We start from the raw sequence: 23505 nt of genomic DNA on the forward strand, positions 1-23505 counted from the left end.
CTGAACATCTGGTTACTTTAAAGAACACAGGAGCAGGTACAGAGCTCAGAAAAATGACAAATTATTATGTGTTTGAGAATCTTAGGGTCCTTCGTGAATATGTGGAATAGGGACTATCAAGAGTTATTTATAAGGGTAGAAGACAGTCATACTTGAAGGATGAATGAAGAAGTCAAATAGTAAAGAAATGGATTAAGAAGAATTTACAGAGTATGAAAAAATATTAGGGAGGCAAGAAAAGCTCACATTTATATTTCAGTCATATGGTCCAATTTTTTAAATAAATAATAATAAGTAATATTTATTAAGAAATTATCATCATATGCCAGACACAGTTGTAGAAACTTTGCATGTGTCAGTGTTCTCAAACCTTGAGAAATCCAAACAATGTAGGTGTTATTCTTACCAGCTCATTAAAGACGAGGGAACTGAGGCATAAGGTCACAGGATTCATGATGCAGGGAATGAGAGAGGCAGTGCTGGGTAGGGCCCTGTCTTTAATCATTGTATCATTTACCTTCTTTGCTCTCAAAAAACAGCAGCTCTATTCCTTCATTTACATAGCAATCTATATTTTCTGATGCATTTATCTCGTATAAATTCATGTCTTTGGATTGTTCTACCCTGCCTCACTCCCTGAGATGTGATGGGGTAGAGATTACACCATTTCCAGGTAAAGAAAGTGTAGCTCAGTTAAAGTATTTTGAATCAATGTCTTACAACTTAATAACTGGATGATCTGGAATATGAATCCAGATTTTTGGATTCCTACTTTGTTTTTAAACTATGCAACATTACAAAATTCCACAAGCACTTAAAGAATGGTTGGAAATATTATCTAAACCTTTAAACCACTCAAATTTACTGTTATCATTCATGTTATTCTATGACTTAGATTTACTTTAAAAAATCTATTTCAACTCTGAGAGAAGAATGCAGCTTCCCAAGGAAACAATGAGCAAAACAGTGGTTAGCATCTTAGAATAGTCCATACAATATTCTTAACATTTAGGTCATAGAAATACAATGTTCATGGAAGTCATTATATTCTAATGATTGTTTAGTTCTCTGGATTTACCTAAGGTGATTTTGCTTTCTAGGGAAATCTGAAAGAAAGCAATGGAGCAATGTACATTTGGGAGAGGAAGATTGGAGGTTAATAGAGAGACCACCCATTACTCACTGGGTCATCTATTAGTCAGAGAAGGTCTGCATTTTTATTCTCTCTGAACTGTTCCATGCCGGTATTAGCATAGATGCTTCTGATTTTGTGTGAGATAATAGCCATACACTCTACAGTTTTAAATTATTGAAGAATGGCATGAATGATAGTATATTCAGGCAGTAATCTGTCAGTTCTCTATCTCCAACCCCCCCACACACAAAAAAAAAAGAGGGAGAGAGAGATTTTGTAGAGTGATTCTTTGGAAATCCCTTTTAAATCTTGTATTTTTCTGAAACACCTACAGTCTCCATGATGTTGGAAAAATCTACCAGGAAAGAGACCAACAAGCAAATCAATATCAGCAGCATAAATATGAAAGGAAATTGTGTGGTAACACCACAAACTATCTTTCTAAGGCTCTTCAATTGGCCAGAAATCTTTTCTGTTTTGTGGTTTACCTTTGGGCAATGCAAACAAATGTATCCAAAATGAGTCCCAGGGCTCTTTCATATTTCATAACTTTTACTTTCACCTACTCACTAGTGAAAATGAAAGGGACTTTTCTCAGTTTTAATTTCTTCTTTGGAATCCTAAAGTATTTCCCTAAAGTGTGTTTTTAAATTCTTAAACGCTTCATTTAAAAAAAAAATATATATATGTGTGTGTGTGTGTGTGTATATATATATATATATATATATATATATATATATATATATATATATTTAGTTGTATTTGGACAAAATATTTTTTATTTTGTTTATTTATTTTTACATGGTGCTGAAGAGCCAACCCAGGGCTTTCCACATGCCAGGCAAGAGCTCTGTGGAGCTACAACCCCAGTCCTTAAATGCTTTCTTAAATCACTTTTTTTCTTTTTATTAAAATGGTTCCTTTTAACTTCTTACACAACCATTTATTTTAAAGTATGCAGGATCACTCTTTCCAGAGTGTTGAGACATTGATGATTCAAGAAAAGATTATACTAAATGTCACCATGGTAAAATGGAAAGAACTTGAGATAGGCACCAAGAACCTCAGGTGCAGCCCACTAAAATCATTCTTTTAAGTCCTATGAGTGTCACTTGTTGCAGTATCATTGTGTGTTATATGTCTCCAGGCTCAGTACAAAATACCCCAAAAGAAGGCACCTTGACATGCTGAGAACTTTGACCTAAAGTTGATTCAGAGGGCCTCCAAAGCAAAGTCTCTCTAACCTTTGCCCACCGTCATTTCTCCTCTTCTAGTTCTCCTTCTAACAGACCATAGAAACTAGAATTTCACTCCCCCAAAGTGGGTCACAGAAACTGGAATTCCTCTTCTCACAGCAAACTATTAGACCCAGAAAGGTCATGTTCTGACCTTCCCCTCTCTTTGTGTGTGAAGCATAGTCATAAGAGAATTCTTTGACTTACCTTGGCTGAAAGTAGGTCATAAGGCCCTCACTCCAGAGCGGTCCTACCACATACCTGGCCTGGAAAGGAATACTACACATTTCTACATGACTGTATGTTCTTCATTGAATCTAAACATAAAAATAGAGAGTATACTTTAAGTCTTCTAAGATGAGAGGAAAAAGAACAAATCTTTTTTATAGATTTAGATACTCTCTCTTTCATAGGTACAAGTGACTTTCTTAAAGTAGCATCAAATTTCATTACTTAGGTGTCTTCAAGAAGTTAATGCTTTAAAATGTTATGGAAAGTTCACAATAATTTAATCACCCACAGAAATTGATGTGAAGGGTACTCTTCCCTTTTAGTGTTAAACACGCTTGATATATTTTTTTCTTTTCTTACATATTTTTATGTATTATTTTGGTCACATTCATTATAAAAACTTTTATTATACATGGGCTTTGAATACCAATTTTTAACCTTAAAAATTTTAAATTTTTTGTTCCTATTCTTTTATTGGGAAATTGATAGCTCAATTCTAGAATGCAAATTATGCCCTTTAAGAAGAAATGAATATATGAAGAAATGAAAATTATCATGAGATTAAAACTTCATAGGAATGTCTTGAGGAAGCTTTATTTATGAATGAGCAAAATAGTGTTTCAAATTCCATCAGAGAAAGCTTAGTAACTTAAAAGACTTAATATATGTCCAAATTGAGATGAACTATTTCCCTCTTACCAGCAACATCAGTCCATAATATGACTGCATAAAAATACTAGTTTGGAATTTAGGGTGACACATTACTTCAATATCTTGTGTGTAGGACTAGTTAATTTCATTTCCCAAAAAGTCATTGAAATTTTTCAGTATCTATTTATTTAATGTGGCTCTATGACTTTGCACTCTGACTTTGGTGATTCATAATTTTTTTTTCTGAGCTAGAAATGGAGAAATCCCTGTAATAATACTGTAGTTAATTGCTCATTTTTAGCAATGGCTACACACATCTGGAGGTTTTTGGTCACTGCCTTAAATGTCATGTAAGAAGAAAGTCTGTAAAACATCAGTGGGAAAGATGAGAAATTTTGCTGTTTCCATTTTATTGAGGTCATCACTAACCCTCTCATTAGCAAGCACATTTTAGCAAACACCTCATCTATTCCTAAAAATGTCTTTATAAATTCCTCTAATGACAAGAAACACACACACACACACACACACACACACACACACAGAGTCTTTCTTTTTTGGAGCAATTTTAAACAAATATATACATTTTATTTCTATTAAAATCTACTATACAAAAGGAATATAGTACTTATCATTCAGTCATACATTCAAAGTATGTTCAGCAAATATGTGTCTTAGACATCATGTTAGCCACTGGGAAAATAAAGATAAAGAAACACAAATATAGGTCATGGCTTCACAGAGGTAATCTGAAGAACAAAAAATATCATGAGATTTAAACTTTATAGGAATGTCTTGAGGAAGCCTTATTTATGAATGAGCAAATCCCAAAAGGGAATATGTATAGTCTCTGGTGGAAGAAAACTTGGAAAATTACGGAACTAAATATATCTCCTCTGGAACAGAGAAAATTGTTAAAAGTGATAGATTATGAGAGTGGTGTGGTAGGAATTGACTCAAGAGACTCTGGAGGTCCTATAAACCCAAGGTAGATTTCAGCTTTACTGGAGAGCAATGGAAAACTGTGTAAGAATTTCAAAGCAAAAGCATTTTGAAAACACCATTCCATTTTCAAGGTCAAGGACCAATTGAAGAGCATCAACAATAGGTTAAGAGCCAGTTAATCCTTTACAGTGTTCCAGGAAAAGGATGTGGGACATTTGTAGGAGGCCAGGGTCAGTACACATGAAAATAGGAATCCAGGGTGAAATCTACTTACAAGGTGAACCTGCCAGTAGTTGGTGTTGGATTAGACAGAATGGGTGAGAGGAACAGGTACGAGGTTGTATCTTGAAATTTTGGCTTTCAAAATGGAATGGCTTTTGGTGCCACTTCCTGAGACAGGAAGCATGGCAAAGAAACCATTTGCAGGCAGATTTATGAGTCCAGTTTTAGGTTGAGGCACTCAGGTCAAAATAAAGAAAATTGGGTATCTGGTTTTGGCTGAGAGGAGGGCTCTTGCATGAATCAAAAATCACTAATGTCGGGAGGTAATACAAGCGACAAGGATGAGATGAGTTGGCCCAGGGAAAGAGATGAGGTGCTAGTACAAATAGAGTACAAGAAAGAGACTGAGCCTGCAAAGACAGAGAAAGAGCAGCCCGAGGGAGAGGAATGGCATCAAGAGAGTATGGGCTCAGATGTGGGGGGAGAGTCCTTTCCATAGAGAAGATCAGTGAATCTCACTGCAGAAATTACAGCCAAGTTTTGCCAGCTCTCTGCTTATAGATATACGGCAATATCTATGTCCTAGCCCATTGTGGGACGGTGTGAGCATGTATTTGATTTTGCATGAAGAATTGTGAGCAAAAAGGATGTGTGTTGATTCTGGAAAGAGTTTACAATTGCCTGGGTAACATTCACCAGGGCTCTCCCTCTACAGGGCAACAATGTTCAAAACGGGGGCCACTCCCAATATCTAAACCTTTAGTGATAAGATGAGTCAAGTCCTCCAGCTAACCCTCACTGGATGGGTAGAGTGAGTGAGAAAGAAACCTTTGTTGCTGAGAGCCTGAGGTTTTGGAGTTGTTGCTTTTTTTTTTTTTTTTTTTTTTTAACTGTAGCATAATTTAAAACATTCTGACTGATACAAATGTTAGAACCTGCTGACTGATTGAGAAAGATAAAGATTGAAAGAATAGAATGTCAATCCATAAGATTTAAAAACACAGCTTTAATGAGACCTTGAGAAAGGGATGGGTCAGATCAGAAAGGACTGAAGACTGGGAAGATGAGGAGACCAACAGTAACTATGGAGAGAGATTCTGTCAAGAAGCCCATCAGTGACGGGGAGCACAGGTGAGGAGCTTGCTTGAGGGGGTGTGAAAGTTTGTGTTTTACAAGATGGGGAGGCCTGAGAGATGTGTGGAGAGGAAGGATTCTGATGAGAAAGAGAGTTATACTAAGGTAAGCAAGAGATGATGGATGTTGCCCATTTCTTGAAAAGACCAGAGGTTATGCCTGAGCGCCCTTAACCATGCTAGGCAAAATTTCACCAAGTATTCCTTGCCCTCCTTCCAAAAAAAAAAAAAAAAAAAATTATTTAAATAAATAAATAAATAAGCTAATTCTTATACAATTAATCAAAAAATGATGAAAACTTGTATTTAAACTACTTAATTGTTTGTTTTTTGTTGTTTTTTGATACAAGGATTTGAACCCAGAGGTATTTAACCACTGAGCCACATCCCAGCATTTTTTTTTTTTTTACACACAGGGTCTCTCTGAGTTATTTAGGGTCCCACTAAGTTGCTGTGGCTGCTCTTGAACTCTCTTTCCTCCTGCCTCAGCTTAAAGAGCCACAGGATTCTTCTCAATTGGTCCCAATGGCATCTCCAAGAGAAGAACAGTTCCTGCTTCTTTCCCGTCAGAATGGGACTTGGTATACCTAGAACTGGTGCTAGGCACAACTCTATGTAATCCACTTTTATTTCGAGCCTTATCATTTAGGCTTTTTCATGTTGCAAGAAATAGAGGATGAGTGTATGTTGAAAAGATAGTAGATAAAGTGAGGAAGCATAGGAGGTAATCCACCACATTTATACAATCAGGGAGAATTTACCTTTACTTTAGGATATAACTCAGCACACATCCCTAGAATGTAGGCTCCATGAAGCTGTGAGTTTGTGTATATTTTCTTCACTGAAGTGTGCTCAGCTCTTCGGACAGTCCCTGATATACAACAAGCAGTCAATAAATATTTGCTGAATGTAAGAATGACAGTTCATCTTGCCTTGCCATTATACATGGGGGTCTAATATGCCTAACTCTGTGATTCTTCTATTCCTGGGCTTAGCTTGTCTCCCATTCTGCCTTATTCTTTTTCTGCTGCTTCTATTACCACTAGGCACCTCCTCTACCCTTCTGTTCTTTACTCCCATGGTCTCTGAAAATTACTCAAACTTTTGACTAGCTTGTGGTTTCTGCTTTCTGTCTTGTCAAGGTGTTGTGGTTTTGCTGCACTCCTGATCTCCATTTGAAGTATTTCATGTGTTTGCCAAAGACAGATGATTTGATTGGTTAGTTAGTTAATGAGTTACCTCCCAGTGTAAAAATACACTAATAGTGCATAGCTTTCATGTTTGACTACCCAATAAGACTACTATCTAGCTATGTAGATTTCAAATTTTCCACTGAAAGGAAATCATTGTATAAGTGGTCCAATGTTAACACATTCGTGCGCACTCACACACACACACACACATACACACACAGAGGCACACATACATTTAAATACACATTGAAATGAATGGCTCATCCAGTTACATTGAACTTTTTCTAGTGCAATGAACTCTATTCTATTCTATTCATTCCATTACATCCATTCAGTTTCTATTTATTTTATTTAAAATGTTGATAAATTGATTTATCTATACACTGGCCAAATATGTAATTAAAATGAAAAAAAAAACCCTGATCTGGCTTGCAGTTGGTCAACTTTGTTTGGGATATCAGTTTGCAACTATTATCATGGTTAGTCAGGACAGAAGAGTCATATGTTAGAGGACATGAAAATTTTTGTCTGTGGGTAGGTTCTTTCATGATAAGGAAACTGTGGGTACACGAGGCAAACCATGTGGTCTCCATGATAAAACTACTCTTCCTCCATCTCGTGTTCCTCGTATTCTCCCCCATCAGTGTTTTCCATAAACTTACCCCTATTAAAATATCAACTGAGGAATCTTTGCAGTGGGAATCTCTTTAAGACGTGTTTTCCATTTTAATATGAATTTGTTTAACTAGTTCAATTCAATCATTCTTGAGAGAAAATCACTTTGGGAACTGAGTCATGAACATCATAATGAAATTGTTTGTGACAGTCCAGAGGCAGGTGATGTCTTGGAGACCTAAGGCCTTTCTTTCTTTCTTTTTTTAAAAAAAAATACTTTTTAGTTATAAATGGACACAATATGTTTACTTTGTTTATTTATTTTTATGTGGTGCTGAAGATTGAACCCAGTAACTCACATATGCAAGGCAAGCCTCTGCCTCTGAGCCACAACCCCAGCCCCAAAGGGCCTTTCTTTATATCTCTTCAATCATACATTTTCAAAGCCTGGTCTTGTATAAAAAAACAAAAAACAAAAAACAAAAACCTCTCTCAATCCAAATGAGAAGTCTATATAGGATCCAACTCCAACCCTATAATGCTGTGTAGAATATTTTCTGAGAAGGAAACCTGGTGTGGTAGCCAGAATGATAGCTCCTTCAAGATGTCTTTGCTCTAATTCCTGGCATGTGTGAATATATTAGCTGACATGGTAAAAGGAACTTGTTAAATGTGTTTAAAGTCTGTACTTTGAGATGGGAGATGATCTGGATTATGCAGATGGTCTCAATCTAATCATGAGACCTTAAAAGCAGAGAGCTTTCCTGCTGTACACAAGTGAGAGGGACATGATGACAGAAGGATCCGAGAGATCTGAGAGGACACAACCTGCTGTTGCTGGCTTTGAAGATGGATGAAGTCATTCATGCCCAGGAATGTGCACGGCCTGTAGTAATTTGCTATATGAACATTTTAACATGAACATACCAGGAATGAATGTGTTACCCCTAGGAGAATGGATTAGAGCCTCTGCAGTCTCTATTGTTCCAGATAGGAAACCTTGCAGGGTACTGGATGGGTGACTATGGCCCTCCTCTTCTCTGTCACAGAATACTGGGATTTTGTCTCTTGGGTAAAACTGTGTGTGTCTCCATAGAATGTATTTTTCTGCTTCAAGTTAGAGGATAGAGCTTACTCTAGTATAATACTTATTGAGAACATATAAAATAAGATTCAGTGTTCTCAGGATTGGAAATATGCTATCCTTTCTTTCTTTAAATATTTTTGTGTGTGTGTCTTCTTGTGTAAAATTTTAAATGTGCAAGAAATATTTTTATCTCTGTATATAAATAAATATCTATGTCTATACCATAGTTTTGTATCCAGCCCTCAGTTATGTAACATATACTGGAAATAATCATTTTATAAAGAGAAAATGTTATTGGGGCTCCCAGGTTTGAAGGTTTCAGTCCATGAACTGTTGGCCTTGTTGCCTTTGGACCTGTGATGAGGCAGCACATCATGGCAGGAACTCCTGGAAGAGCAAACCACTTGACTTGTGGCTGGAAACTGAAAAAGAGGCAGATGAAGGGGCGGGGGTCCCACTATTCCCTTCAAGAGCCCACCCCCAATGACCTGAAGACCTCCCAAGAGGCCCATGTCTTAAAGGTTCCACCACCTCCAATACCACCATGCTGGAGACTGAGCCTTTGTCACATGGGCTTTTGGAGGACACTTAAAATAAAAAACATAGCTCATATTTCTAAACTGCATTGACAGATAAATTAGTATACCAATTACCCCTTGTCTTGGCTTTTAGACTGTGAACTGTATAAAATATTCTTTAAAGTTGATATTCTATTCTAAGCTTACCATGCGGTGTACCAAAGATTTAGAGTAAACTTTTTGCCCCCAAAGCGAGGTAGTTGATTTATTGTGCATGCGTGTGCGCGTGCGCGCGCGCGCGCACACAAATCATTGCCTAGAGGCACAAAACATTCCAACTTCCTAGGGATTATTGACAAAAATATGCCTCAGAAATTTTCATTTAAGCTCCAGGGAAGTTGATATAAAGACACATGAAAAGACTTTTTCCAAAAAGTGTTCTTGGCATGAAAGTAGCAATTATACCAATAAAAATACAGAGGGGTCAACAAATAGAAAAAAAGCAAGCAATCCATAGGCATTCTGGGTAAAACTGCACAGAGCACTCTCTGGTGCTGAATAGTGACAAAGGGAAGAATAGATATGTCTTGCAATCCCATGAAGAGTTGACCCCTGTTTTCTTGAAGGTTATCATGAAAGCAATAAATTAAAAAAAAAAAAAACAATGACTTTCTAAAATGGTTCTTGGTTGGGGTTAATTTATGCATGATTCATCTTATGGCTAAGGATCCAGAAAGATATTGGAAATACAAAATTATGAGAACAACTTGACTTACTTTCTTAATCTGGGGAAATAAGAGCAATCTGAACTAAAACTCTAGTCCTAACATTTTATAGTAAGTTTTGAGTAATTCACTTAAATTAACTGGTAAATGGCTCTGTTATTGACCATTTTTGGAAAGGTAAAGTGTGATCATGACTCAGGGACAAAGTGACCCAGAAATTAAAGTCACAGCAGACCAGTGTCTGAAAGTCTATGCATACTGAAACAGAACAGGAGGGAAAAAAAACTCCAAGGGGAACTTTCTTCTGAACTTGCAATGCCTTTCTCTTTCCAAGACAGCCAAGTGGGGAAAATCTGAGAACGTGGGGAAAGTGTTGTTTCCTATCACATTGGTGTATTTGAACTTCAGGTACCAAACATTAGTGACATTTAACATAGGTCAATGAAAGTAAAAAAAAAAAAAAAAAAAAAAAAAAAACCCTTTGATTATTAAGTAACAGTAAGCAACACCTTAGGCATGTTCAAACCATTTTTCATGTGTTTAATTTGCCCCCTTAAGTATAGGAAATCATTAGTTCTGCTCCCTCCTAGACACAGAGAAGGGGGAAAGTACAATTCTAAACCACTTGCAACGTTAGAAGAAAAGAGTTACCTCTGCATTAATAAGGAACTTGATAGCTTCCATGTGGTCAGAGAATTTTTACATGAGAAGGAAGTTTAATTAAGACTTCCTCATTTTACTGATCCATTCATTTTAAGTCAACAAATATGTACTATGGCCAAGTACTGTGAGTTTTTAATCTATTTATAAATGAATAAGATCCATTCTCTGATCTCCTGCAGTTTAAATAGGCTGGGATGGGCAGAGGTAATACCTGCGAAAATGAGAGAGAACTCTGTTAGATGTTTGTACCATAACTCTTAGCTTCAACCAACAGAACATGCCTGTGGCTGACCTTAATTAAAAAGTAACACCAAATTCCAGTTCCAGAATTGCTGGGAAGGCTGGGCAATCAGGCGCACAGATTAAAGAACCACATTAGCAGCCAAAACGATGTCACTGAATAGGTTCATTGTTTCTGCCAAGCCTTAGAAACCACAGTTTGCATGACCAGCCAGGGTTGTGAGTCCTGGACCCTGTGCTCCATGAACGCCACAATCACACCCCAGAGGAGGGCGGTGTTTGCACAGCTGTCTCCCTTCACCACAAGAGTGGACTCTCTCTTGTCCCTGCTTCTTTTCCAGCCACTTCCTAATTCCTGGTCCCAGATAGCTGTGTTTGATTAGCTATTGTAAGTGCTTTGCCTCTCCCTTATCTACAACGGCCAAATTTAAGTGGGTCACTGGAATTTTAGCTTCTATGTCGATGATGTTACCGTTGGAGTGTATGGATGGAGGGCAGGAATAGATGTTTAACTGACTATTAAGTGCATCTGTCTCTTTTGGCTTAAAAGTTCTGATGACTTTTTAAAAATTATTCGCAGTTTGAGTTTCTCCTCCTCTAATGAACATAAGATTGGGGTATGAGGACAAGATGGAGTTCTGAAGCTCATGTAATGAATCCAAATGCATTACTTGCTGTGAGAAGACAGGTTTAATGCTTGGACTAGAGGTCTTATTGGTGCACTGCATAGCATCACATTTATTGATGGGTGAGTCTGACCGTTTTTCCTAAGTCCTGAAGGTATAGCATAACCTCTTTGTCTGTACCCCTAGCCTGTGCAGGTCTACTAACATTCTTGGCACCTTCATGATCCCGCCCTGAGAGTTGTGGAAATAGCTAGTTCCCCATTAGCCTTCTCAACTGGGTTAAGCATACAGTGGTTCAGATTGTGTATTTGATTACAGTCACCCTGCTCCTGACACATCTACTCTTTAGTACCTTCTAGCATGTGTCTATGGAAACCCCCTTAAAGTTCCCTTCAACCTCTTGCTTTCTTCTTCTCACTCACTGAGGTGAAAAGGTCTGAGTTTCTATATTCTTCTACTATCTGTCAGGAAATAACAAATGTCCATATCTTACTCTTTTTCTTGAGTACAACAAATCTCATGGCTCTAGTGATCATGATTTCTGTGTATGGAAGAGAGGTGAAGGAAGAAAGTGGCCCTGAACCATGCATGAAGGATGAATGAACATTGATGCAGTTTTAGGCCACAGGCAGATTGTGCTCACACAGGCAGGCTAAGGGGTTAGGGATTATTTGACTTGATCAGAGGAACATTGGGAAGGTGAGGTTTGTTTTCACCAGTCAGACAACTCTTATCTTCACCCGCCAGCTTTTATGTCTGAGCGTCCAAAGAAAGCTCACTGCACAAATCAGTCTGGTCTCACTCATGCCCTCCACAATGGTTGACAGCTGGAAGACACAACATGTGTGACACAACATGTGTGAGGGCCAGCAGAAACCTGCAGAAACAGGCCTGTGAACAGCTGCTGAGAATTCCCTTCCCTGGGTGAGAGAGATCAGAGACTACAAACTATTTAAAGAACTTCGAGAACAGAGCTTAGTCTTCAGATCAGGAAGATGAGATTATAGAGAAACATAGCCTGCTGCTGGAACTGAAAATTAAAATTATAGATAGAGGCAGAGCAGGTCTAAATATGGTAGTCATGGGACAGAGGATTTCAAAGAGACCAGCCCCTAGGAAGCTGTTAGAAACCAGCATGAGGGGGGAGCTGTGGATCCAATAGAGGCTGCATTTCAGGTACTGTCTGGGCTTGAGCTGCTGCATTTAATACCACATTTTTTTTTTTTTTTTGAAAATAAAGGTTGTAGAAAAATGGACGATGGAGGATTCTCATATCAGGATTTTATCCTGAAATTTAGAGAGTTCTTTACATTTAAAACTCTGGTATAGATACAGATGGTATTAAGTGTTACAATCCAATTTAGAGTTAATATTGCAGGTGTTTGATACATCCATTATCAAAACATCTACATGATTAGGTAGGAGTAAAATGAAGTCTTGCCTTAAAATAGAAGGTCAGCCTACATGTGTATGCCTGTACTCACATAAAACAATGAAACGAGGTGCAGAATGTTATGAAAGGACTAGACACAATATTATGGAATTAATTAGGATTCAGATGAAGCAGACTCGGGAGGGCTTCCTGGAGAAAAAGAGTCTTTTCATCATACTTTGAAAGGAAGGAAAGATCTGCATATTTAAAGATGAGGATTTCAGGGAGAAGAAACAACATGGAGAACAAACCAGTAGGCTGGGGGAGAGGAGTGCCTTTTTGTGGAAGGAATATAAATGGCATAGGAAAGTTAGATTCTAGTCAGGAGTTGAGGGACCTGTGACAAAGGGGATTGGAAGGCTAATTTGGATTGTGGGATGACTCAGGGGGAAACTCCAGTGGGACTCTGGGTGGGTTAGGTGACTGTGGCAGCACTCTCAGACAGGACACATCAAGGAGGCAGAGGCATGGAGAAAGGAGGTGGAGAGAGGGCAGGAAGGGAAAGAAATGCTCCTCTGTCACTACTCTGCCATCTGCCTACTCTAGATGAGTCCTCCTATTGTGTTATTGAGCCCAGACCAAGCCAAGGCTAGCCTCTTTCCATTTTCTGGACTGTGTCAAATAGGAAATAAAAGGCCCAGAGGAAGATGCTCTACAAGCAAATAAGGAAAACACACTTCTTAATTTTAGCTTTGTTTTCATATTCTGTGGCGAATATTGCAAAGAACTGAAATGATTATTGTATCCTTCATTTTGCTAAGCTTTAAAAAATTCCTCCCTCAATTTTCTCTTTCTTGACTTTTGAACAATTGGAAATAATGCTGGAATATGCAAGAAGGAACCACGACCCCAGAAATGGAAAGGAAAGCAGAAGGACATGTTTTTAAAAATACTTATTCTTGCTCATATTTTTAAAAGCACATTTTTAAATATCAGGATGTGTTTGAAAAGATGAAAGATCAAAGGTCTCCATTACAGGTGTGGCATATCATAGCTGTAAGAGGAACTGAGATTGCCAGGCCTCACCTCAGCAGTCTTCCTCCACCTGCTTCTCTGAGCACCAGGCGCCCTTGCCTCTGAATCACCGAAAGAGAATCTGGCAGGGCAGGTTTCACAGCTGCAGGAGAGAGAGTTCATTTGCATAATTTTTCAGTTCTTGCCAACAGTGAAAAACCCTTCTTACTCCTCTGCAAATATCAAACCACTTTAATTGCCTTTTATGCAAATAGGACCGTGTAAACTGCTCATTTTTAAATATAACGCCAGAGTCCCCTGTCCCCCATTGTTCTTCCCACTGTTTTTCCTTTATTCCTAGAGTGAAACTCCAGACATTGCCCTGTTCTCCCAGTTTCAGGTGAGGAGCCTGAATTGTGGGTATTGTAGTTCTTATGCCTTTCAGGGTTTCTGGTTGGGCAACACTGGTGTCACACTGGTAGGACTTCGAGTCCCAGGTGGCTCTGTAGGCAGGAATGCAGGTCTCGCCCACACACTGAGCAGGGCGCCTTTGAAGAGAGCACCTGGCTTGGATAGAGTGACTTCCATTCACTAAAACAATGTGCCTGAACTGAAGAAGCTGAGGCTCACTTCCACAGATGTAAGTTGCTTTTTAAAAAACAATATTCCTTTCACTGCTGGTATATGCTACACACTGGCAAGTCGTATAATTTCCATAAAAATTGAATAGACTAGCTGCTGCTTCCTTCCCAAGCCTTACTTGGAAACATGGAAGGTAACTGGTATCCTTGGGACTTTGAGATAGGGTTTAGAATAAAGTAGTTCATGTAATAAAGGAGCAATAAGTCAAATGTAAGAAAAGAACCACTCTGACTTGCTTCAAAGATGTCTACATTTGAAATCCTCTGAAAAATTTAAATATTTCAAAAGACCTCCTGGCATGTTGAAGGCTGTGAGCTATAAGGCTAGATAAAGGCAAGAATTGGTCCCACTCTTATTGGATGTGTGACCGGTAACCAGATGTTTCACCTTGTGAAGGCTTGGTTAAGTGAGTATAGACTGCCTCACTGGTTTGATAGAATGAAACTGGCAGAATGCACAGTACTGAATAGACAGATAATAACCAATGAAAGGCAAATTGGCTTCATCCCAATTAAGTTTCAGTTATGCTTCACAAACAGATAAAAGAGACAAATACTATATGATTCCACTTGTATGGGATATTTACATTAGTCAAATTTTTACAAAAGTAGAAAATAGAATGATGGTTTTCAGGTCTAGGAGGAGGGGGAAATGGCAGCTGTTCTGTGGGCATAGAATTTCAGTTTTAAAAGTGGAAACCATGCTGAAGATTGTTTGCACAACAATATAAATAAACTTACCACTGTTGAATTGTAGACTTATACGGAGAGAAGATGGTAATGTTATGTTCTTTTCACCACAATTTTAAATGTCAGATCAAAGAGCATGTAGTGAAAATTCTGGTGCCTTCTACTTAAGAAGTTTTCCCAGATTGCTTAAAAAGATCTAAATCTGATATGAAGTCACCTATGTTAGAGTTGGGTTTTCAAATAATAATAGTTTCTAAATGATGATGAGGCCCTTTAAGGTATATTCTTAAAGTTGCCTCAACTTTAGTGGTGATCCTTTAAGCTCTGCTTAACACAATTACATGATTATTTTAAACTCATACTGGTGATTTATAATGACTTCTTAAGTAGCATACAGCATATAGAATTTATGAAGTCATAACTATTAAGTTTTCTGAAAAGTTGGTTATAAGTCATTTTTAAAACTAAAGGTGTCTACTGTCACATATAGCTAAGAGGCTCTAATAAAATTAAAAAAAAATAAAGGCAAATGGATTTATTCCAGTTTTCACACCTTCTTTGTTGCTAATTCATAAACAGGATATTTTTTATCTGTGTCTTAAAGATAGCAAATACTATCAAGATCGAGTTCATTAAAAGCCACTTTATGTTAAAATGCATTCAAAAGACAATTTGAAATTATATTGACTTTGAACTTGAAGCCATATCACTGTTAAATTTTTAGAGAATCCTTTCTTGAAAAAACTTACATCTGACCAGCTGTCTTATAAGACCAGGCATTTTCTTTGGTGATAACCAAAAGTGATAACAACCAGTATTGGTATGCACTTTGTATGTGATATGTCCTATACATGTAAACTTTCAGGAGCTCTGTCAGTAAGAGCAGGATGACACTGGAATGAAAACAAAGGTGGAGGGCAGCTGCGGAAACTCTGAGGACATATAGCAGGTTTCCTAAGAGCAGCTTTGTTCTTGTTGTCACATGCCATCTATGGCCTAGATGGCCGAGATTCTCTAGGAAGTGCAATTTATTAGTTTGATGAGAATTTCTAGTAATTCTAAGTGGTCCTCTTGGGTTGAGTCTACTGAGAAGGATGATCAAGCCTAGCCCCTGAGAGGATCTTACCTGTATGGGATAGTGTGTTCATACACAGAGGGAGGAAGCATTAATTAATCAATCACTTAGGAGGTTCATGGAGTCACCTTCATTAATCACACTTCATAGGAAGTGTGATGCTCAATATTGGGATTATAAAGAAGCCTCCATTAGTCTAATAATGTAGCTCAGTGGTAGAGTGCTTGCCTAACATGCATGAGGCCCTGTGTTCAATCCCCAGGACCAAAAACAAACAAACAAATAAAAAGAAGCCTCCATAAATCTTTGAACTATGATCACTGGAGACCAGAAAAAGTAAACTTGAAAACTTGTATATGCATCATGCAAAAGCAGGATGGAGTGACCTCCCCAAACCAAACATCAAAGGGAAGCTTAGCTAGGAGGCCCAGAGGAAGGACAGTCATAGTGTGCTGAATTTTAAAAGGATACTGTGGGAAGTGATGGAACTCTAGCCAGGGATGGAAGGATGTGCACAGCTGAGATCAGCAGAAAAAGTGATGAGAATATGTCACATACAGCAGCGTTTTCCAAACTTTGCAGACATGAAACTATTTTAGGTAACATTTGGACTGGAGAGTCAATAATACTGAAATAACAGACCAGGAAAGTTACTATTTGTTCAATATTTTAAGCATACGTTTAATTCTTCAAGTATGAATTTTGTTTTTGATAAGACTTAAAAGTTCTTCAATCACTTATTTAAGACACTATTATAACAACCGTGTTAGCAACAGATTTTAGCAGGAGAATAATATTTTGTTTAATAACTGAAAATGTTTTTTGTGTTTATAGGCATTACTTGTATATTGTAATAGATACTGTGTTTTTTACTTATGACAATGATAGAAAATAACTTTAAAAATATTTACCTAAACTAAAGTGAGAGTGAATTTACAGGGGAAAAAAAAAGTGAGTAAAAGATAGTTCAGATGGTGTCTGTTAATGAAAAATTCATACAAGGTCCCTGAATGCCTGAGTTTGGGAAACACTGAAGTAGGAAGAATGTCAAGTATGAAATTAGGAAGTGAAATTGAATAGGCTGTTTTTATGTATAGCTGGAAAGAAGGGATACTGGGTTTTCTATGGAGGGTATTCTAGGGGATTTTGGATGATGACACTGGAAGATGGTTTGTTGTGGAAGCCTCACAGGGATTTGGACTTTGCTTCAAGATAGCAGAGGTTTAAAAAAATGTCCTGTCCCAGGACTGATATGCTGAAAGCATTGCATGCTTCAGCAGATTCATCCAGGCAATAACGTTCAGGTGGGTTGGAGAATTGGGAATATGAAGGCAGGAAGAGTACCTCGGAAACAGGTTTTGAAACTCTGAGCATGAATAAATGAGCAGTGCTAGGAATTAAAATGAGAAAGGAGAGAGAGCAGTCACACAGTAAGAAAGAACAATGACTAATAGTAATCTCAGCCATGATGCTCTTGAGCTTTTGGTAGCCTGAGAGAATGAGGCGAAAGTTGGGAGGTTAGTTCTTGTGGGGGAAAAGATGCTTTGCACCTCAGGCCATTTGAAATTGTGATAAGAGTGATCTTGAAGCAAAAAGGGAAACTAACTTGTTCATCAATGTGAACACCTGAAGTGTCACCAGGGACAGACAGAGACACCAAAGAGAGAGCAAGTACACCCCTATTAATAAAGAAGCCCAGTCCTGTGCTTCCCCTCTGTCTCACTCAAGGTGTTAGGGGAGACAGCTGGAGAAAGAGAGCCTTCAGGTACTCAGTACGGGATGGCAAAGGAATGGCATATTGATCTTCCTTCTCAAAGCTTTCTTTTCTCTGAAGGTTTCTCTCTTGATTACTATGGCTTGTTTTCACCTTTCCCAGAGATACGAGGCTTCGGTATAGGGAATTTTCTTGGAATGAAAAAAATAATCTTTATCTCTAACCAAGATAACAGACACCTGGTTTTATTTCCAGAAATAATAGAGGAGTTTTGTACACATTTTCTCTTTTTAATGGGAAAACATTTAATTTAGACATTTCTTTAACACATACAAAACAGAGCTGATGAATATTAAAGATAAAAAATATTCTCCTTTGCCCTATTTCTCTCTTGCCAACCTTAGAGATCACCATTATCCTCTGTGTAGATATCACTGCAGGGTACATATGAGTAGCATATAATATTGTTTTGTGTGTTTAAAAATTTTATATAAACCATAAAGTATACATTATTCATCTGCAACTTGCTATTGTCTCTCCACATTATACTTTGAGATCAGTCCGTGTTGACTCTTGTAGAACAATCTATAAATTTTCATAACTGTATGGTATTTTACTCTCATAAGTAGCACTATTTCTATTACATTTTTTGTATAAAAATATGAGACTTATTCTAGTGAACATATCTAGGAATAACATTTCTGAGCCATATGCATTTTTATGAGATATTTGAGAAATTACTTTCCAAATATTTATACCACATTATAACCCCAACCAAAATGAGAGTTCCTGTTTCTCTCTGTTACCAGAACACTTTTTAAATCTTAAATATTGTAATCAAATGATCTCCCCAGATGCCACGGAAAGCTAGGCACTTGAAGCATTGGGGAGATTCAGACATGTTTGGACCACTGCAATTTCTAAAACTATAGTGACTTAAAATTTTTTTAAATCAAGTTCTCTTGTATCTACACTTAGGTGTTAGAGACTGACTGGTCTTTCAATTTAATGGGCATGTGTTTTAGTATTTATGAAATTAATAATGGCACCAATGACAATGTTGATAACAATGGTTAACATTGAGTACTTATTATATTTTAAGCACTTTTAATTATGTGATCTGATTTAATTAATTTTGAAGGGCAAATAATAATATAATAACTCTCATAGAGATCAAGAATGTGATTCTCAGAAATTATTGTGTAAGTATTAAGTAGATACTGTGGATTTTGTATATAGTCAGTGTCTTCCAGCAAAGACAGGTAGGAAAGAATAGAAGGGAAAAATTGGGGAGATATTAAAGTATGGTAGTCCTTAAATTCCCCAAACTTAGAATCTTGTTAACATTTAAATAACATCAAAAGAGCATAATTAATGAGAAGAGTAAAATAAGTGCAATATTGTACTGAAGAGAATTTAATTTTGCTTAGGAAGATAGGGAAACAATTCTTAAAGATCACCAAACATTACTAAGCCTTGGAGATTTGAGAGAGGAAGTTAAAGAGGGAAAACTTGGAGAGAGTGGCCTTTAGAGAATATGGAGAAGTGTCAAGTACAGGATATATTTGAAAAAGTGAATTAATTTACCCTATCATTGATTCAACAAATAATTTCTGAACATCTACTCTTTGAGAACTTGGCTGTTTTGGAATACAGCAGAGAGTAAGAAAGGTACCAGGCCTTCCCTAGTTGGGTATGCTTGCAGATGCAGTATTTGGGGAGACAGGAGCAAAAATACAAAGGAAAAAGACTGAGAAGATAGGTGGCCTGTAATTGTAAAGGATTTTTAAGTATCTGTCTAAGGGCTGTACACTTTCTTCCCTGAGGGCAGTAGGAAAGTAAATGTTTACTACATGCACTATGCTTATAGAACAGGGGGTATAGAAATGAAGGAAAACACTCAAGCATTGGAGGTGACAAATACATATAAAAATTTTTAATAGGATATCAGAGCTAAGGCAGAGGTTTGCAGGATAGAAATATAAGGGTATCTAACTCAGGCTGGGAAAGTGGGGTGAGGAAAGGAGAACCAGGTGATTTCCAAGATGCTTTTTGGGATAAAGGATATTACTTAAAGAAGTTGGGTTTAGTCTTTTATAAAATAATGCTTATTTCTTTTTTCCCCTGACTTTGCATATTCATATTTAGGAGTTACTCTCATACTTACTGAGGATGCACATCTTAAAGTTTTGTGTGCATTATCCTGTTAGCCTTTTTATGCCTAAAATAGATGGTCAGAATGCACATTTTATCAAAAATGTTATGTGATTATTTTAGTTTGCTTAACCATGTATCACACATTTCACGCTATTATATATTCTACTATGACATCTTAGATTGCTCATTTGTATGTAGTAGTATAACTTGACCAATCCTTTCTGATGAAAATATGTCTTTTCCAGCATTTGCTATTGTTATTAGTGCAGAAATTTTGTGTTCACTAGTGCTGTGGTGTGCAACATTGTACAAAAATCTTAAGATATAGCTAATTACTTTTAAAAACAAATTTCTAAATCTTGACCTCTAGGTCATGATACCCACAAAAACCCCTGATCGTATTACAGAAGAGAAGCAAAGTTTTAATAGAGTATTTAACAATAGCTAAACCTTTTTATTAGAAGAAGCAGAGATAAACCTTCTATCAGAAGAAGCAGCAGCCATGGTGGAGACTGAAAGGAAAGTCCAGAGAAATAGAAAGAAATACAATAAATGCAGAGCAAGTAAAGACAAAAGAGGACAACATTTCAAGAAGAAAGAGGTTAACAGTGTCTCATGTCACAGAGAGGCCAAATAACAAGACAGGTATCCTTTGACTTTCATGGAGAGTCTTGTCCAAAGGGTGTTTGGTAGAGTGGCAGTAATAGGTGCTGGAATGCCCTGTTTTACACCTGTATTCCAGGAAGAGGGCTAGACAGTGGGTAGGAAGGCTTAGAGAAGAAAGAGACAAGAAAGTGGGAGACCTGTGCAATACAAAGGGCATCAGAAAGGAAATAATAAGAACTAAATCAGTGCAGGTGCCACAGCATCAGTCAGAAAAGACTGTGGCAGGATTTGCTGTGTGAGGAGGAGGACAGAGCTCAAGAGGGAAATGAAGATAGTGAGACCATCAACAGAACTCTGTTGGAGGAGGTAAGGAAGGGAAGAGACACTGGGGTACAGAAGGAGATGCATGCAGATGTGGGCAGTTTTCGCACACAGACATCCTGCAGGTGAATGTTACAGTAGTTCTGCAGCTTAGGGGAGGGACCCAGGTCAAACACAAAGATCACTGGGATTTTCCCACAAAAACAGGATGTGAAATCAGAAGTAAGGCTGAAACAACAAAATTTGGGAAAATGTTTAAATAAGTAGGTAAAATTAGAGAAGCCACTTAAGGTAACAAGGAAGGGATGATCAAAGCAACAGCAGGAACACTGGGATTTAATTTAGGAAAGCAAAGGATGGGTAGTTTTAGGAAGCTAAGATCTTGGCTAGATCAGACAAAATCCACAGATCAAGCAGGAAAGGAACAACAAACCCGTTTAGGATCTGGCTTCTTCCAATTCTCGATTTGTTCCGGAAAATACATTTAGAGGCTATCTACTATAATATTGTGATTTAAGTTGTCTCCAAATTATTTTTTCCCATTTTTTACATTTTTGGTATTGGGTTAAAAGCTTAAAGATTGATTAAAACCTTGCAAATCCAAACAAACAAAAACCAAACAAACCCAAATAAACAAAAAAGCAAAAAAACTTTAATTCTGTAAGATAGCTTTCAATTTCTTTTTCTTCTGACTGCAACCACAAGAAATATTTAATGATCAAACTGAAATGCTCAAAACTAACCTGTATGTTGGCATCTCAAAATTTTGATGGGTAAAACTTTCTGTGTGTATGTGTGTGTGTGTGTGTGTGTGTGTGTGTGTGTGTGTATATATATATATATATATATATATATGCCATTCTGAAGATATTAATGTCAAATAAATGTCAAAGAAAGTATTTATTCATATATCAAAACATTTTTCCTATTTAATGATAAGTGCTCTTTGATAACCATAACATAAATTTACCTCTAGATGTTCAAACTGGGTGCTAGAAGGAACCTCTCCTTTGCTGAATGAAAATCAGGATATTTCCATTAAAGGGAAAAGTTCTTTGCTAAGTGGATTGTCTTCTATTTGGATGATTATAATGACCTAGAAAAGCAGTAAAATATCATTTGTTTATTAATATCAAGCATAAAAGATCATTATTAAATGTAAAGGCTATTTTCTCCTTGTTTTCACATAGCTCACAAAGTTACATTATGAATGCAATTTTATGTCATGTCTATATTTCAACTTATTTTTTCTGTCAGTTCTTGTTAAAAAAAAAAGGGTATGTTTGTTACAGCTCAGCTATTTTTACTGAAAAATACAAATTCCCTTATTCCATCTTCTCTATTATGTTCAGTTTTCCAAAGACTGGTATTTATAAATGAGCTAGTCAATTACACAGGAAGTGTTGTTCTTCATTTGAACTTCGATTGAGCCATGAATGTCAGGATGTCATGGCTGCAACTGGAAATATTTTCACAATTCTTTAGCTCCTCACTTACTTCCAGTTGCAACAAAAAAGCCAAACCAAACCATAAAAAAAATCAAAACAAACAAAAAACCAAACCAAACCATAAAAAAAAAAAAGAAACACCAAAGTGAGAGAATGAACACAGGGTTTTGTGAGAAAGACTTTTGAAAGGCAATCCCAGTGCAAAAGGGTAGAGATGAGCCATGCTACTTTCTCAGGTCCTATACAGAGGAAGTGACTTCATTGCATATTCCAGGAAAGGTGGGTGTGTTTCCCTGTTAGGAAACCAGAGCTCAAGGAGGCATAGTGGACTGAAGAATTGGTTGCATTACTTACCTTCCAGGCATTGCATCGAAAAGCATCTGAGGATTCCCCCAAAGTACACACAGGGACACACACACACACACACAGACCACATTAGCAGCAATAGAAGCAATAAACATTAGCCAGGTCCAGAAATGACAGTCAAAGCCAGCTTTCAATCATATAAGTAGAGTAAAAATGTTCTGTTCTATTTCTACTCTTCCCTACTTATCCTCTCAAACTTTGGAAACATCAGTTACAGCAACTATAGCAAGCTGGGTGATGGAAGAGGTGAGGTGGAAAAAGAGAAGATGCAATCCCCCTTTCCCCAAGATTGCAGACTCAAATGGTATGGGGGAGGAGGGTTAGCCTCAGGCTAGGAGATTGGAGTGCTGATGGAAACTGCATTTTGCAACTTAAAACCACAGGATTTTTTTTTTTTTTAATCTGAGAGTGGTCAGAAGAGACATGGGACCAACTAGGGACTTTTTATCAATGCTATTGGAAAAAACTTCCTCCATTGAATATTTTTTTAAAAATTTGGTGGACTAAAGCAAAGTTGCATTCTATTTTATCTCATTGATTATATTTTTAAGATGGTTACAGACCTATGTCCACATGAAAGCAAAAGGGGAAACATTCTTTCTCAAACAAAGGCAATATACTTAGGTATGGATTTCCAGAACAACTGAAATAGGACTCAATAATCATACCTTCTATAAGGTAATTGCTAGTCACATGTGTAAAGTTTTTAATTAGCTAAAATTATCTAAAATGAATAGTCAGTTCCTCTGTTGAGCTGGCCATATTTCAAGTTTTCAGTAAGTATGTGTGGTTATTGGCCACTTGATTAGATAGAATATGTATAAGGCATTTCCAATTTCAGAGTTTTTGGTCAGTGGAAAAGGTAAAATTCTTATTAAACTT

General features: G+C 37.2%; 1 protein-coding gene across 4 annotated transcripts in view; it reads left to right on the forward strand.

Annotated features, from left to right (window-relative positions):
* Macc1 (MET transcriptional regulator MACC1) overlaps window positions 1-23505 on the forward strand; it is a 185840-nt gene that overhangs the window by 103665 nt on the left and 58670 nt on the right. The window contains exon 1 of one of the 4 annotated variants that reach the window (XM_005328793.5): window positions 4454-5550. The exons of 2 other annotated variants lie outside the window; for them this stretch is intronic. The gene's annotated coding sequence lies outside the window, so the exon portion shown is untranslated. Of the gene's footprint in view, window positions 1-4453; window positions 5551-14045; window positions 14246-23505 lie in introns of those variants that run through there. One more of the 4 variants, XM_078039983.1, reaches the window with a different exon arrangement.

The sequence above is a fragment of the Ictidomys tridecemlineatus genome, chromosome 2, assembly GCF_052094955.1.
Source record: "Ictidomys tridecemlineatus isolate mIctTri1 chromosome 2, mIctTri1.hap1, whole genome shotgun sequence".
NCBI classification, from domain to species: domain Eukaryota; kingdom Metazoa; phylum Chordata; class Mammalia; order Rodentia; family Sciuridae; genus Ictidomys; species Ictidomys tridecemlineatus.